The 16,516-nt window shown below is 40.6% G+C and overlaps 1 protein-coding gene across 2 annotated transcripts in view; it reads right to left on the reverse strand.

Moving 5' to 3' along the window:
- TIAM2 (TIAM Rac1 associated GEF 2) overlaps positions 1 to 16,516 on the reverse strand; it is a 129,314-nt gene that overhangs the window by 91,450 nt on the left and 21,348 nt on the right. For both annotated transcript variants that reach the window (XM_083434020.1, XM_083434018.1), the window contains exon 2: positions 14,690 to 14,807. The gene's annotated coding sequence lies outside the window, so the exon portion shown is untranslated. The remainder of the gene's footprint in view (positions 1 to 14,689; positions 14,808 to 16,516) is intronic.

Genomic DNA, 16,516 nt, shown 5'->3' on the forward strand with positions numbered 1-16,516 from the left:
GGCACTCTGTCCAGCAAATCTAAATCCTTAAACCTGTTCCTCACTTCCACTGTGTATTCATAAGGGATTTGGTTTAGATTGTATCTTACCGGCCCAGTGGTTTTTCCTACTTTCTTCAGTTTAAGCTTGAATTTTGCTATAAGAAGCTGATGATCTGAGCCACAGTCAGCTCCAGGTCTTGTTTTTGCTGACTGTATAGAGCTTCTCCATCTTTGGCTGCAGAGAATATAATCAATCTGATTTCGATGCTGCCCATCTGGTGATGTCCATGTGTAGAGTCGTCTCTTGTGTTGTTGGAAAAGAGTGTTTGTGATAACCAGCTTGTTCTCTTGACAGAACTCTATTAGCCTTTGCCCTGCTTCGTTTTGAATTCCAAGACCAAATTTGCCAGTTGTTCCTTTTATCTCTTGATTCCCTACTTTAGCATTCCAATCCCCTATAATGAGAAGAACATCCTTCTTTGGTGTCACTTCTATAAGGTGTTGTAAGTCTTCATAGAATTGGTCAATTTCAATTACTTTAACCCTCAGTAACTTTAACAACAATAAAAGCTCCTTATTTCAGAATGCAGCAGTAATCCAAAGTTTCATAGTCCTATCAGAATAATACAATGCATTAAGAAATGAGTCATTTACCCAGCAAGGTAAGCTGATGGTTGGTTTTTAGACCTCACAACTTTTTAAAAACTCCTTGGACTCAGTGATGCATTGTAACAGGTTATAATTGCTTCTCCAATATATGCTGTTGATAAAGGATTGAAGAGCTATTTTAGCTTCCTATGTGAACACTTTTAGTGATTTCTGATTTTTTTTGTATTTCCCACCAGCCCACCCAAGAAATGCAAAATACTGTAGAACAAGACTGTACCACTAGTTGCCTTGTAATTGTTACAATAATTCATCCTACACAGATAATTCATACAACGCACATTGCAATAGCCCTTCTGAAGCTGAAGCTGTCAAAACCAGCATAGAACTGCCAAGCTGCTCTTACCACTCTCTATCACCGCAAGTAAGCTACAAAAGGGGCAAGGTGGAATAATATGACACATCTTTTCAACCAATTTTAGAAAACAGAACTTTTGATAGGGGTGCTAACTGCAGACAGGATTTTATTAGCCCTGCCATGCAAAACTTTTATTTTAAAAATCAGCATTTGTCTTTTTGGTATGAAAACCTATGGACTTTGGCTATTGCAGAAAAAAATAACATATAAACTTTGGTGCTCCAGAGGGATAGAGGACCTAGAACGCTTCTACATCATCTGGGATCTTATTTCTTATGCTTGAGAGTAGTTGATTGGGCAATATGGCTATCTTGATTTATATTGGTGTGTTACCACTTCTTTCCATGCTCCTTCTCTTGTATGTGTGTTGAGCTGTGTACAAGGCAATACCCGACTACTGTACTTTCAAGCAGTCAGCAATAGTCATTATATTTCAGGAAAACTTCATTTTAAAAAACAACAACAACCCTGGTGTTTGGCCAAGATTAAGGGTGGCAATCAGGTGGGGAGGACCTGTATGACATTCTCCCTCCCTCTTTCTCTTTCTCTCTTTCTGTTTCTCTCTCTCATATAGCACCAGACCGTTAAATGATACAATAGCAATGTGAATTAAGGACTGCATAAGGGGTTCCTATCCTTTATGTTCAACCTGTGAATTTTTGCTTTGATTTCTTCAGGTGATTTCTATTTATTATTTTCCCATGAGATTTCAATTTATCTACCTCTTTTATTGCCAATCATTTTTACCCATTTTTGCTATTTCTGGATGCAACAGGGCACCTGTATTTAGCTCTGCTTGCATTAATAGACATCCTGACCTCTGGTGTTTAATTGTATTGTAATCACTATTCCTATATTCTTTGGTATTGTTCTAATATCTTCTTATCAATCAAATATACTTAGCTCAGCCCATTTAGCTGCAGAACTTTTAAAGTGGATTTCTCTTATCGGGAATCAGGCTGCAAAGAATTTCAGGCATTTCCCTGGTTTCAACTTGGGTCCAATATAACGTGAAAATTGAAAGAATATCTCTGACATTCCAGTTTTTTGCTTCTCAACTCCACAATAACTACTCATAGCAAATCGTCTTATGTTATCTTACAAGAAGCCCTAATCTAGTTTGTTGGCTTATCAGATTGCCATTGCCATTTGTTTACATAAAAATGCACAGGGGATATGTATTTGGCTAACTTAGCTTTATCCAGGGAGGAAATATGGCATTACAATTTCAAATAAAATGATCTCAAAAACATAACATGTAAAATAAAAGTATGTCTATTTGCATTTGCACATCACAAGCTGAGTGATGTATTGGAATTTGCTGCTACAAGAAAAGCTGCCCAAGGCAAAATTAATGACACAGACAAGTTCAACATCTGCCAAGGCATCTAATAACTCTCAGCCATTTTGCTTGTTGGAGGTGCCTTTGTTTGAAATGACAGGTTCTTAATAGCCTGACTTACTCGCCAAGTCTCAAGGGACTCTTTCTACTCATGGTTTGTTGGGAAGCGGGGACACACACACACACACAGGGGTTCTTTTACTCTTTTACAGCCTATCATGCTAATCAAGGAGAACATCACCATGTGAACCCATTTTAATCATGCAAGTAAAATAGACAGGAAGCAAAAACTGAATGGAAGCAACTCTTACATGTTTCTCTAGTTTTTGTTTAAAACATCGTTTGTATTCTGAAACTCTCCACTGCAGAGAAATATGCAAGTGTGTTGCGATATTGCTAACCATTGCAATTGTTAGTTGAGGGGCATCAGTGTTGATTGCACAGGGTTCCTGCCCTGAGGAGCTTACAACATCTGAGGCAGGAGAAGCTACAATGAAAGCAGAATAAAGTGGATTCACAAATGAACATGGAAGTAATATGCAGTTGTTTAAAAGCTATTCATGCTTTCAAAACAGTGTTTCGAAACTGGCACTTTTGAAGCAATCCCCGATACTACTGAGAATCCCCCTTGCCTGGCTTCTATTTGCTGCCAAGGGTGCTATTTGAGGACATAAAGGTGAGGAGATAACATTTAAAACTAAAAAGTATCTTATTAAGAAATTATCCTGTAGTGTGGTAATCCTTTTCCTCTTTAATCAATCATTTTGCAAGATAACACATATACCAGAACAGCATGAAAAGATCTAGATAAGCAGCAAACACATGTAACAAAACAGCTCACTCAGAAAAGTCATCCAGCTTCCTCACAATGGCCTGCCTCTTATCAGGGATCAGAAGCAGTTTCTGCCATTCTAACAGAACCTTGCATAGCCACTTCTGCAAATAGTAATTGGAGATCCCAGACTTATGATGATAGAACAAAGCTGTAATATGATTTATTCTAACTATTGCCAGAATCCAGTGCTGTCATATTCCATTGGTTTCGGAAGCCACAAATAAATGCTTTGTTGTTGTTGTTTTTAAAGTTGCTGAAATTTTATGTGGAACACAGACCACATGGAGAAAAAGCAAGCCAGTCTTCACGGAACAAATGGTTAATTATCAATCTGACAGATAATCTAGATTATTTACTTCTCCCCTATATATGTTCTACAACAGAGCAAAAAAAATATAGGCAACATATAACAATCTTAGACTATTTCTAAAATACACGTACTTGCATTGCTATGCTAAAGTGAGAAGAGGACAGATTTCAGTCAATTATGTGCAAGATAACTTTTTTTTTGGGGGGGGGATGTTTTGCCACTAGAAAAGTATGAACTTTCTAAAAAATGAAATGGAACTTGGTGTGCTAAGCCAAACCAATACCATAATAGACTGTTCATTCCCACTTCTAGACAACATTTGCCTCAATGACAGTAATCACTAAAATATATTGAAAGTATATTTAAAATGCAGCTGTTATGATTGGGATGTAGAACTATTGTTACTTTCATGTTGTGGAGAAGCTGACATCTGACTTGTGGGCATCCAGCATTCTAGTCACCTGCAAACACATTAGAAAGATTTCTGTAGGTGGAGATACAACCTTGCTTAACTTTAATATTTGAAACATCACGTTTCATGGTACCAAGCTCACAAGACCAGCTGATCGAATACACACAGGGAAAATAATGTATACAAATGATTAAAATGGCCAGACATTTCCTAGTTAGTGCCCCAAAAGAACTGCAGTTCCTAACTGGCACTGCGTAATACAGCTTTCTTTCTGCTAAATGTGCTCAGATAGCCAAGCGCCTGTTGTTAATCCTGAGCATCTGGGAGGCAGAATAATGCTGTCTTTGAAGCTGTGTGCATTATTCCACAGTGGCTGAGGAGGGAAACAGCCACCCAGAGCGATCCCTTGAGAGGATCCCATAACAAGGGTTGCATCTAGACACTGATTGGTAGAACACTCACATTTCTGATTCCTGTATACTGTGTTATCCCCCAGGTTAAGGGGGGTCCTTTCTCCCCACTCGGTGTTGAGCCTGGATTTGCATAATACCTGTGTCAATAAAATCAGTCCTGCTTCAGAAGCAGTTAAAAATAATGAAAGCAAAAAATGTGCTCTTCAAAAGCATTAAAGCTTTAGGTATAACTATTGGTTTTCTGATGAGCTCTGGGTGATAAAACAGGCAGTGGCAGCACAAGTGACACAAGTCCATGTGTTAGCTCTAGTGTAAAGGGACCCCTGACCATTAGGTCCAGTCGTGACCGACTCTGGGGTAGCGGCGCTCATCTCGCTCTATAGGCCGAGGGAGCCGGCGTTTGTCTGCCGACAGCTTCTGGGTCATGTGGCCAGCATGACTAAGCCGCTTCTGGCGAACCAGAGCAGTGCATGGAAACGTCATTTACCTTTCCCGCCAGAGCAGTACCTATTTATCTACTTGCACTTTGCTGTGCTTTCGTACTGCTAGGTTGGCAGGAGCAGGGACCAAACAACGGGAGCTCACCCCACTGTGGGGATTCGAACTGCCAACCTTCTGATCAGCAAGCCGTAGGCTCTGTGGTTTAGACCACAGCGCCATCCACATTCTAAGCTCTAGTGTACAAAGCCCTAAATGGCTTGGGACCCAGGTACCTGAAAGCACTCCTCCTTAGGAACAACCATATTAGGTTCTAAGACAAGCAGGGAAGTCCCTATTGGTGCTGCTACTGCTGGGACCTATCCAGCTGGCCCTCTTGGTGGCAATTCCATGTCTATGGAATGCTTTCTCTGGTGAGGTGCATCTATTTCCCCCATTATTAACTTTTAGGAAAAACTTTAAAACATTCCTGTACACCCAGGCATTTGAATACTGAAAGATAACTTTTATTGATGACCTTGAAATTATACGTAGTTGTTTGGCACATTTTTAGATTCTCTCAATGCTTTTAAATATTTGTAGAGGTTATTAAATGTTTAAATACATTTTTATTTTAAAGCTGTAATTTTATCACCTTGTTCTTGTGCCTCTGGGCTCCTTTGTGAGTAAAGGCAGGAGATAATTTTAGGGCAGTAATCCAACATTCCTGCTCCATCAGCACAAAAGACTTCCACTTGTTGGACAGAATTTCAACCCTCCTTGCCTCTCCCATGCAGCCACCCTCCCACCCTCAAAAGCACCTCTGGAAGGTAGGGGAACACTTTGGGGTGCAGGGGTGGAGGAGTTCCTCTGCTCATGGGGCACTGGATACAACCCTAGATAAATTAATAACAATACTAATAGTAATGTGGCAGGGAAGCAGAGGTTGCCTTGCAGCAGCAGCAGATGTGTCAGCCTAGCAGGTTTTGAAGGAACTGAGAAATATGAGGGCCACTCTTAACAAACCTAGATTATTAGGAAATCCCTTGACCAGCTCATGCATATCATAACTACCTAACTTATATAATGGGAGTTGGTTCACAGGGTGGCTTCTGACACATGTCACAATTGTACAAAACGAGTAATTATGTGGTGATTCAATTCATGCTTGATATGAAGAAGTCTCATGGACACACTAAAAAGCAAAGAGACTGGTATTTTACAGAAATAACTTCTGATTCAGTTTTCAAAAAGGAATATTAGCTCTTACTTTGTTTAGTTTGCTGCTCAATCGTTTCCTTTTGGAACCCTTTCCTAATTTTCTAGGAATGCAGCACTTGTAGAATGCTAACAGTACTACTGGCCAGGAAAAGCGGAAACCCACGCCTACAGAACACAGATCATTAATCAGTTCATAAAACTGTTGTCAAGCACTGGACATAATTCACAATCAGAACAAGTTCACGTAGAAGCCTTTCCATGTAACTTCTGGACTGGCCTTAATTCAACCATCTATTTAGGTCAGAATGATTACCTAGAAAATATACTCATTTTAAGCCAGATGTTTTAAGTTCCCTCATCTTGATTTATTATTTTAACCATTTTTGAATGCCCAATAATTTCTGTTCCATCTGTGAATATTTTAATGTACAGCCTTCCAAATTCCTGGAACTGTGTTACTGCATAACCCTGGGCATGCTAACTCAGTAGGGCTTACTCTCTAGTAAGTATGCTTGGGATTGCAACCTTAATGTACACCACACCATGGATACAGACCCTCTCCCTTCATGTGTACCCCAGCTCCCAGGACCTAAGGTGTGCTGGGCGATACAGAGTTAGAGTGTACACCTGGCTGCGAAGAAACTTAAGAAGGATCTCTTCAGGTGTAGGAGGCACTAACTGCATTTTGTAGCCCAGTTGGTGATCTGGAAGGGGTCAGGCTGAACTAGCATAGAACCCCCCCCCCCCCGAGTCTGTCTGGCCTTTGCTAGTGCAACAACTCCCAACAGGGTGTTTCTATTCTCATTTCTTCCTTGACTTAGCTTCCATTTGTTTTAAGTTTCGTTTCTTCTGCCTAATCTTGAATAGAGCCACTTCAGCTCTGTGGTTGTGTTTGAACTGGTACGCTGCACCACACTTCCAGTATCTATACCACCAGATGCTGGTACCATACTGTTTGGATCCCAGTACAATGACCATGGGACAAATCCCCTCTTGTCAAAAGCAGAACAATTACATCCCATATAGCAATGTGGTGAAAGCAAATATTTTCCTTTCCACAAGATAGCCAAAATTGGGGTTGGCGGTGTCCTTTTCACATGGGGATGACCTGGAGATTTTTTTGCGGGGGGTGGGGTAATGTTCTTTCGTTCTGGCTCAGCCTTAGACTAGTACTAACAAACAATCCACATCTACCTCAAGGTTATGTTTAAGAGAAATCTACACCCATTGTTTTTACCGAGCTACCTCCATTTACGAATCAATGTCATTGTTTACTCTGCATTCATCAGTATAAATCTTTACTGCAAACATGAGGAAAAGGAAAGAGGGCAAAAGCCCTCCTGTTGCAACATCATCAGTAGAAACTGTGTTTGACAACACCCTCTTTTATAAAAAGGCACAGACTACTTGAAAGGCACTTTGTCCTTTGGTGAAAGTTCATCCTATGGAAACACCACTTGACAATCAGTGTAATAAAAGAGGGCAGGAGCAGAACAGTCACTTATTGTGCATTAACAGTCATCGCCTTGAGCAGAAGGAGCAAGTCAAGAGGTGTAGCAGAGCAGGAACTCTACAAAATATCAATAATAGTTATAGTGCACAATTTAGAATTGTGAAAAATGTGGAGCTGCCTAAAGCCAATTTTCACCAGTTCCTCCTGCTCCCCACTGCCAAACCCATTCCACATTCCTTTTGTGAGACCCCCATCTTTCAGGAAAGGCTTTTCAGAGAGTATAGTGAGAGGAGAGGGCAGAACTGGGCAGCTTTCTGATTGTGTACATCGAAGCACACAGCTTTATACACTTGATGGACTGGGTGTCCATCAATATGCAGATGATACCCAGCTCTACCTCTCTTTCAAATCAGAACCAGTGAAGGCGGTGAAGGTCCTGTGTGAGTGCCTGGAGGCGGTTGGAGGATGGAGGGCGGCTAATGGATTGAAGCTGAATCCTGACAAGACAGAAGTACTGTTTTTGGGGGACAGGAGGCAGGCTGGTGTGGAGGACTCCCTGGTCCTGAATAGGGTAACTGTGCCCCTGAAGGACCAGGTGCGCAGCCTGGGAGTCATTTTGGACTCACAGCTGTCCATGGAGGCACAGGTCAATTCTGTATCCAGGGCAGCTGTCTACCAACTCCACCTGGTACGCAGGCTGAGACCCTACCTGCCCGCGGACTGTCTCGCCAGAGTGGTGCATGCTCTGGTTATCTCCCGCTTGGACTACTGCAATGCGCTCTACGTGGGGCTACCTTTGAAGGTGACTCGGAAACTACAACTAATCCAGAATGCGGCAGCTAGACTGGTGACTGGGGGCGGCCGCCGAGACCACATAACACCGGTCTTGAAAGACCTACATTGGCTCCCAGTACGTTTCCGAGCACAATTCAAAGTGTTGGTGTTGACCTTTAAAGCCCTAAACGGCCTCGGCCCAGTATACCTGAAGGAGAGTCTCCACCCCCATCGTTCTGCCCGGACACTGAGGTCCAGCTCCGAGGGCCTCCTGGCGGTTCCCTCATTGCGAGAAGCAAAGCTACAGGGAACCAGGCAGAGGGCCTTCTCGGTAGTGGCGCCCACCCTGTGGAACGCCCTCCCAGCAGATGTCAAAGCGATAAATAACTACCTGACATTTAGAAGACATCTTAAGGCAGCCCTGTTCAGGGAAGTTTTTAATCTGTGATATTTTACTGTATTTTTTGTTTCTATGGAAGCCGCCTAGAGTGGCTGGGGAAACCCAGCCAGATGGGCGGGGTACAAATAAATTATTATTATTATTATTATTATTATTATTATTATTATTATTAAAGCCCCTGTGGAAAAGGCTTTCAAAAAGTTTCCAAAATTAAAGTGAAGTGAACCTATAGAACATGCCATTTCCCCAAAGGCATGCAAAACACATCCAAAGGAGAAACTTCTGTTGTTTATACCATTTCTACTAACACACTTCACTGAACCATCACAATAAGTCCACTGAGCCTATTCAGAGGAAACAGCCAAAAGCACATCTTCTGACATATAGAAAATCACTAACAGGAAAGAAGAAAACAGCATGCTAAGCTTTATCTGTTCATCTGTTTGAGATGGAATAGAATCCAGCACTTTTGTCTAACAGTTTTGTGCCCTTTTTCCTGTTAAGAAAGGTTCATATTTCACAACATTGTTCTATTAATATTCAGAAGACAAGCTTTAAGGCAGGAAGGTGGTGATGAAAATGGGGGAAAGAACCTGTAAATTGCAACCATTCATTAAAATGATCCATGAGACAGGATTTTCATTTCTAACTCGGTAACCTCACTGCATGTTTCCTGTTTACAGAGTCGCAGATGGCTAGAAATATAAGATTCCCATGATAAAGGAAAGAGTTCATATCAACTGCATGCCCTCTTGGCTCTTTTTTATGGTATAAGGAAATCCGATGACTGTTGCAAGAGGGGTAGGAAGGTCCATTAAGGCAGCCTCCATGGCGTAAGAAGTCAAACCTGGTTCTCATCAAGTCTGTGCAACCTATTTTGAAGGGACTTAAAAGTTTTCAGACAATAAAAACTAAGTGTCACATTTCTAAATCTAAAGCATTCCCAATATCTGTAATGCAGGAATAAATCACAAGATGAGTTCCAAATATGAGGCCTATCCCCACACCAGCTCCTTAACCCAGAAGTCTACCTCATTAAAGCAGGCACTCTCAACTAGAATCCTTGGAGAGACAGCAGGGATTCACAAGCTCTGTCACTTCTCCATCGCCCAGGCCCACCTCCAACTTTCAATGCTGGAGGGCAAATGTCTGCAGTAAGGAGGACTGTACTCTCTCTAGCCACTTAATGCATTTTGCTTTAAAGAGAGGTGTGCCTGTTCGTCTTTGAAGGTATAAGACAGAAGCCACAACTCTGTGGTAAGCATGTTTCACATTCAGATGCCCAGGCAGAAGGGCTGCATACAGCCCTGAGCCCGAGACCTCGGAGAATCATGCCAGTCAGTGGAGCCAGTACTGGATTAGAGGAACTGATGGTATGGCAGGAACAAGGCAGTAGTTCTACTACATTGCTTAAGTGTACTCTGTATTTTTGCAAGGAAGGAAGATGGAGAAGGAACCCACATTATTGAACTCCACCTATTGTCATAGCTGTCAACTTTTCCCTTTTTTAAAGGGAAATTCCCTTATTCTGAATAGGATTCCTTGCAAGAAAAGGGAAAAGTTGACAGCTATGCCTATTGTGACCCCTAGTTCCCTTCAATAAGAAAAAGCTCTTCTCTTCCCCATGCATCCCCTCACTAACCCCACTCCAGCAAAATCCAGTTTCCCCATAGGAAATTATGTGTCCTACCGTGATTCTAAATAGAATATTTGCAACTCAACCTTTCGCCTAACCTCCCACCCACCATGTTTTTCTCATTATGGTTATTAGGGCACAGGAGCAACTCAGACTTTGTATGATTAGCCCATCTTAACTTAATCAGCTTGTGCTGCTACAGTTTGAAGCTGGTTAGCTTGTGTACTGGCTATGGAGTACCATATCTGGCAATCACACACCCAGCAAATGAAAAGGTCATATGCCACAACTCTCTAGGTCACCAGCAAGACATTCATGCATATATGGGTGTGGGTGCGCGTGCTTACACACATACACTAGCTGGATGTTTACAGTGATATAGCATTTCATTTACCATGATCTAGCTCTTAGGATTTCAGCCCCAGTTTATCCTGCCTTTTACAAGACAGATGATTATCTCTGATCCATATGAGAGCTCAGGACACTTAAATCTTGTGATTGCTAAATAGCCAGATGGGCTGTCTGTCTGTCTGTCTCTTTCTCACACACACACACATCTCAAAGATTCTTTAGAAGTTAGTAGAGTCTGAAGAAAAAAGCACCTGCAAAAAAGGGAGCAGTTCAGTGTCTAAATTCAGGCATTTATTTGCTCAGGGTCGTGCCTAGCAAAAGTAAACAGTTATTGTGAGAAATATAAAACTGATTCCTAAAAGCTAAACAAGGTATTACAAGCTCCTGTGGGCCAAGAAACTATAAATGTACATGGACTTTCCCCTTATTCAATGAACATTACCTGTATGTTACAACTTATAAATATAATGTCATGAGATGTTAAAAACAGAATTGAAGTTTTGCTTTTCAGTCTCTGTCAATATTACAAAACTGGTGAAGAACAATTGAAAATATTGTTCATATTCTCTTAAAAGCTAAAAATGTGTCCTACTGAAGAAGAGGTACAAGAAGATGGGTTGGACTGGATGTATTCAGGCAATAGGTATAGTGAACCTCTTCACATATAGGAATATGAATTACTGAAAAAGCATGGATTACAGGCCCAGAACAGGGAATCACAATAAGGTTCAGTTTGGAAGGCTTACATGCTCCAACATAGAGCTGGTTTGCATACAACACTAAACCAACCTGTCGAACAGCACAAATGCACAGGTCCCTGGAGGAGAGATTGCCACCATTTCACTCTTTCCCTGGTCCTCCTGCTGCTGTGAGCTAAGCCATGATTTGCTTCAGCATGGCTGTCGGAACCCAAGCTTGTGGTTTGTCTCCTCCAGGAAAATCTTGAGCTGTAAACCCAAGAGTAGTTTGGAAGAAGACAAGCCATGAACCTGGGTTCAGATGACAAAAGCAAACCATGGCTTAGCTCACAGTAGAATGAGGACTAGGAAAGGAGCGCAGCGTTTTCAATTTCCTCTCCAAGAACCCACAATACACTAAACCATGGTTTGACTTAAAGTTACTGGTACATGTAAACCATTTCATTGTCCAGCTCATTGTCAAAACTTCTCATATCAGATTGTTGTAACTCAATTTTGGGGTATGCACATGCATTCAAACACATGTAAAGTTTAAAATAAAAAATACAGTTGCATAGAAATGCTATTAGGAAGTACAGTTGTTTTATGGCTTAAAACCAATGCAAATAGATAGAAAACAACATTTCTATAGAGTACGGGCCAAAATGTTATTTTAAGCAACATACACTTACACACAATCTTTGTTTCCAAAAAGCCTCACCTTTAAATAGAAAGGGCAAGCAAAAATAATGCATATCTGTGTTGGGAAATACCCCTACCTTGACTTGCTGCTTATAAAGCTTCTTTTTCCCCTGTGTTGTTTATTTAGTACTAATAGTATGCTCATTTACACACTGCCTAGGTGTTTGTCTAGAGGAAATCATACTATTATGAAATGGAAATATTTAAAAAACGTCTCTGCATACTGAATGGGATATTCTTTAAGTCTGGGCTACACTAGGCATTTCTACTAAACTTTTCATTTCTTTGGGCTTTTCTGAAAACCTTAGCCATTGCCATTCAAAGGCCAGTAAAAATAACAATATACAAAATATTTCCTCTCTCTGCCTCCACGCCTGCTTCTAATGGAGTTTTAAATTTAAAGTAAACCAATGCCAATCAAATCCTGACAGCCAACTGTGCAAATTCAAAATTTGGCAAGGAAAGCTGACATAATCCTGTGGAGAAAGTAAAACTTTGACAAATAAAGCAAATGCAATTCATTAGAGGCAAAAGATAAAGACCATATTCTTATTAAAATTACCACTAGTGTAAATGTTACTAAATGTGTGAAAATCAATGTGATAATCACTGTATTTTCACTTATTTAATTGTGGTCAGACTCAAGAGATCACAGCCAAACCATTTTCTGACAGTTGTGAACACAAGTTGCGTTAATCTGATGCTGCTTCATCATTCTTGCCAATTTCTCCTTCCTTCCTTTGCTCAAACCATGGTTTGCCAATTCAGAGATCATGCTTTGAAGAAACTAGGAAAGGAATCAGCATGTAAGAAAGTAATGCAAGCCCATGATCCTTTCAGGTTACAATCACCAATGCTGGCATGACCATGTTGTTTGAACTGGGCGGATGACTGACTTCACAAGGAAACAAGCTTAATGTTTTAAATAAATAGATCCACCAGGTTTTATTGTATACTTCATATCCTTGGGTTTATCTACTTGTTAATTGCTACCCAACACATACCCTTGTAATGGCAAAAGTTAAAAATATATATATAAGCAAAGCAGCACAAAGGGGAATAGAGAAATATAGCAAATAGCAAATAACACAAATATTAATAAACAAAAGTATTAATATCATCAGGTAGTTCTTCCCATGGAAAGCTGTAACAATTTTGCAGACAACATGAAATAAATTATTCTGGACAGGACTTGGGTATGCCAGTGCTCTAATCACACTATTAGTATCAACATTATTACTTTAGAAACCAATGGAATGACACAATTATTAGGGTAAATGTAAAGGTTAAACTGGCTGTAGCACCATCAATTAATTCTACCTAATTCTTTGTGATGTAGGTTCTCTGCAGCAATAACCACACATAAGGGAAATTTAATAAACAATCAAATGCCTTCCAATACTTCACTGGTCAATTATTACATTTTTAAAGTGTGAAAAGATAGTACTTTCAGGCTTTATTCACATCTTGGAATCCTTATAATTAGATTAATGTTCAGGTTCGCCAGCTGGCACAACATGCCTGGAACCCAAATAAAAAAGTGAGCAATGACCGAACTCGGAAATATTACAGTGGGACCTCGGGTTACATACGCTTCTGGTTACATGCGCATCAGGTTACACACTCCACTAAGCCAGAAATAGTGCTTCAGGTTAAGAACTTTGCTTCAGGATAAGAACAGAAATCGGGCTCCGGCGGCATGGCGGCAGCAGGAGGCCCCATTAGCTGAAGTGGTACTTCAGGTTAAGAACAGTTTCAGGTTAAGTACGGACCTCTGGAACGAATTAAGTACCGTATTTTTCGCCCTATAGGATGCACTTTTCCCCCTCCAAAAACGAAGGGGAAATGAGTGTGCGTCCTATGGGGTGAATGCAGGCTTCAGGAAGCTCTGCGCAACCCTTGGGAGACTGGCGCGACTTCCTGGGGAGACCAGCGCGACTTCCGCCGGGCTCCCTAGGCTTGCGGATAGCAGGCTGTTCTCGGGGCTGGGGTCGGGGGAAGCTTGGGCTTCCCCCGCGCCAGCCCTGTGCCTGGGGGGGAAATTTTTTTTTTCTTTATCCCCCCCCCCAAAAAAACTAGGTGCGTCCTATGGGGCGGTGGGCCCAATGGGGCGAAAAATACGGTACTTAACCCAAGGTACCACTGTACTTTGTCCAACAGAAAATGATGTTTCTTAATATTATATCATAATGAAATAATCACACAAAATAATTAGTAATTAGGGCTCCATTTCACAGCTTGCTTACTCTTTAGGCCTATTATATTTGCAAATAATTAAAGTTAAACAGAATGGCTACATTCAGACATTACGTGAAATCATACTTTTTAGCAAGACATGAATGAGCCTAGGTGATTCTTGAGCTTACCCACACCTCATCTCCTTTTGTTTCCACTTCCACCTCTAATTTACCACAACTTGTCATGTCATCTGAGCCAACAAACTGTTATTATTGTTAACTATGGTCTGCTTTAAACAAGCAAGCTTGAAATCATAGTTAACAATAATAACATTTTCCCAATTCGGGGGGGGGGGAATACAACCTGTGGTTAAGCAAAGAAGGAAACAAAAGCTTCCAAAGTCCACAATTTTTTCATCTAGGCTAGAGCAGCACACTGTCACATAAGGGGAAAGAATCTTCTTTCAGCTGTATTTGTATTTGTAAAATTTAGTTCAAGACATAAATGAATGTTGGCTGCCACTTTCCCACAATTTCTTTGTAAATTTAACAAAACAAACTAACCTTGGTTATTCTGCTTTATGGTTCTCCTCTTTTCTTCCACTGTTTCCTGAATCAGCAACATTGAGACATGTTAGTATGTTGAGCACGTTGACATGACTCAGTTGCTTCACCAAATCTTCTGAAAGATAAAAATATTTGAACACAGATTTAGAATAATATTAGAAATACTTTCCAATACCTGCAGATGTTTGGGTACATTTCCAAAGACCTAACTCATACACTAGTAAACCAGACAACTTGGGTGTGCCTTCCCTAAGCCTTCCCTATAGAATAAAAGGTAATCATGCTAGACAGTTCTTCTAATGACCATTAATTCCACCAAGGATAGCATTTTTGCCTTTTATCCTAGAGGCAATCAATTCTAGAGACACTCAGTTCTTGATACACATCTGGGTTTCCCAGTTTAGGTGGTATGAAGATGAGCAATTTTGGATTCTGCCCTTCTACAACAAAAACTCTTGTGGTGTTTTCATGATATAAAGTGGCTCATTATTAAAGATGTAAAACCAATGGTTGATTCTTTGATAACAAGTTGTTTGCATGCAATTTCCTAAAGGGAATTGTATCCCCAGGAACCAAACATAGAGCCAGTGAAGCATCTATGTGACTGCAAGTAAGGGCCTAAATTACATGTTCTTAATTCAGCACTAGTAGTCAAAGCAAGACAATAATACAGAAATGTTCTTTATTTCACTCATGCCCCTTCTTATCCACCAAGAACAGAGGTCACTTTGAGACAATCTGTTTATTGAGCATTCATCCTGATTGGTTTGCTGGGAGATCAGACAATGTTGGCTATTTAATCAGCATTCATTCCCATTTGTTTGGGTGGGGGGTTGCATTAAAACAAATGTTATCTCACTCTTTCCAGAACATTTCCCCATCATTTTCCTAATGGGAAAAAGTCTTGATCTTCTGTGGAAGAAGATTTGTTGTGCAAGAGCTTCCAATCAACTATAACTGTGCAACATGGATTTGCCAATATGTAAATGAATCCCACCCCAAAATAGTGACAGTCTGAAAGTTCCACTTCGACTACTTCACTCCATACAACAATATGCTGCTTACTTCCTTCAATGTGCTTGAGCTGGGTAGTCCAGGAATGGCAACATTTACCAAGTCTTTATAAAGAGAGGGAAAGGCCTTAAGTCCTTTTCAGGATACTCCCATATGCAGTGGCGGGATATACAGAAAGAAAACTCAAATTCAGTTTAAGCCTCCACACTGTGCTGGACATACACGACCTGCTCACACTTTACATGGACAGTGTGCCCATAACTCAGTTCTCAAAACTATCATCATTGTCTTTCCTAGAAGGCAACCAGCTCCCTCTGGTCTTCTTCTCCATCACCTTGTTTGTAATAACTAAACTGAAGACATCACCACTTTGCTTCACTATCTAAATAAAGCAGCTTGAATGATAAATCTTTAAACAGCTAAATGGCATTTTTCATTCCTACCAAACAAGTCACTTTCCAGTTGGAAAAACATGCAATATTTCTGGATGCATTTCATATGAAACTGAAATTAACAAGCCTGCTTTTCAGCTTCTTCTTCCCAGAATTTAGTACCTTGTTGTACTAGATATTTATTTTTTTACAACAGTTCTGGAGTGAAAGAAGAGTAGGTCTATTTTAAAATGAAAAGTTTCTTTCAAATTCCTGGAGGGAGTGAAGCACAAACTATTATGAGGACATTTAAAAATTTGCTTTTTGAGGTTACTTAATAGAGATAATTATCACAGACCATTGGTGTTAAAAGGCATCACATGGTAACAGCAGAGGCACCTGACCACTGCCTGTCTGCCATCAAAGAGAACTCTGGGGA

Source organism: Podarcis tiliguerta, assembly GCF_965153285.1.
Source record: "Podarcis tiliguerta genome assembly, chromosome: 3".
NCBI classification, from domain to species: Eukaryota; Metazoa; Chordata; class Lepidosauria; order Squamata; family Lacertidae; genus Podarcis; species Podarcis tiliguerta.